Genomic DNA, 2154 nt, shown 5'->3' on the forward strand with positions numbered 1-2154 from the left:
TTATTTGAAAGGTAGACCCACTTAGAGAGACAAAGGTAGATCTTCTATCTGTTGGCTGTCCCAAGTGCCTGCCACAGCTAGGACTGGACCGGGTTGAATCCAGGAGCCTGGAACTCAGTATCAGTCTTTCCTGTGACTGGCAAGGTCCCAAGTATTTGAATCATCCCCATTGCCTCCCGGAGTGTACATTATCAGGAAGCTGGATCTGAAGCAGAGCTGAGACTTGAACCAGGTATTCCAACGTGGATGCAAGTATCCCAAGCAGCATCTTAACCCTTGCATCAAATGTCTGCCACAGAGTCTAGTTTTGACTCTTCCATCACCTGAGCCATCACATGGACACAAAGGTGTCCATGAAATCTAGGCTTCAATCCCCCTTCCTGTGACTCCAGGACACAGACCTGGAGAAGACAATCTCATTAAAATCCCAGCTCACTAGCTGTGGGACCTTAGACAAATTACTTTTTCATCTCTAAAATAGAAATCACAATAGTATCTAGTTCATGGAATTATGGTCAAGGTGAATGAAAGAAGTTAATAGGTATAAAGCTTTAGGAGAGTTTCGGACATAACAAGTTTTGCTGTTATTATTCCTAGACATGGAAGTTTCTGAAACTATGCCATTTTCAAAAAAACTAATGGAATATACCATAGTTAGGATTTAAAGTTGCGTGTCACTCTCTTGATTTTTCATCTCTAATTTTTTGCCCTTGTGTATGAGTTAGCAGGCAGAGGTATGAGTAGGTCACAGAGCTAATAAGATGTCAGGCTATGCCCCTCTGTCTATGACACATAAAAATTTCCTGATATGTCAAAAAGAACATTTAAAGTTTTTGTATATTTGCATTTTGTTAACATATACTCATAAACCAATCAATGACATTAAAAGCTAATATTATCTAGATAGGAATACACAAATATCCAACTGTATGCAACTTTTTCCCCAAACATCCAGATAACATGATAATTTTGACACGGTAAGGACAGGATGGTCATGAGAACCCCCTGCAAACCTCTAGAACTAAAGCATTACATTAGTCAGAAGAGTGAGTGTGTGTCTGCAATGGATTGGGAAGGTGAGGGTAGAGAATGAGCTCTATTCATCTCTGCTCAATGCTTGCTCAGCACAGAGCCTGGCTTAGTATGGAAGTGTGAGAGATGAGGAGTTACTGAGCTGTGAAAATCCAGGGAGCCTGGGCCAGCTCTGTGCAACAGAGTCACATTGATAATTTAAAATTTTCTAGTAGCCACATTTTACAAAGAAGAAACATGTAAAATAATTTTATTTACCTTATTGAACCTGATGGCCTCAAATATAATTTTAACATAAAATCAATGTGAAAAATCATTAGTGAGATATTTTATGTTCTATTTTTTCATACTAAGTCTTTGAAAGCTGGCATAAGTTACAGTGAGAATGTAATGCATCTCTGTTCAGAGTAGTATATTTTGAGCGACATGGGGCCATTGGCTGCCACAGATCTAAGCCCCAATGAGATTCTATCTACTAAGTCGGCTAACGCACATCTTGTTTCCTGCTCAGAGTTGGAGGCAGGAAATAGTGCAGCTGTTCTTGTTAGGAGTTCGATGGAGCCCTCTGGAGTCAGGCTGTCTCCTGAACAACCTGGTGTTGTGTTCCTGAACTCCTGAGTCTCATGGACATCCCAGTCTCCATCGTGGAATCTTCCCGAGAGCTACAATTCACAGGCACGTCTACTTTTTCTGAGGCATAAATATAAAACGTGAACACAAGTGAGCGAGCCTGGGCATCCATCCAGCGTCTGCCCCACAATGCAGCTTGGTGAGACTCTCCTCTCCATCCCAACTGCTGTTGATACCTGTTATGATCAAAACTTCCTACAGGGGGAAAACAGAGGTGAGACCAAAGGCAAATTCTGGTACAAGCAGTGAAAGTAGAGTGTGTGTTGTCTATTCCTAAGAAAATTTGTTGTGCTAAGATGGACCTTTTACAGGAAAAACTGCATTCTATAGGGGCATCCCAGAGCCAAGAATATGGCTGTGTGTGCTCAGGAATGTGATTTCTACCCTGTGCAGCTGGTTTTTTGTAACCTTTGGCATTGCAGGGAGTAGATTCTGTATCTGTGGTGAACATTGTCAATCTGACTGACCGGCACACACATCCCCTTCTTGGGC

This window comes from Lepus europaeus, chromosome 1, assembly GCF_033115175.1.
Source record: "Lepus europaeus isolate LE1 chromosome 1, mLepTim1.pri, whole genome shotgun sequence".
In the NCBI taxonomy this organism is placed as follows: domain Eukaryota; kingdom Metazoa; phylum Chordata; class Mammalia; order Lagomorpha; family Leporidae; genus Lepus; species Lepus europaeus.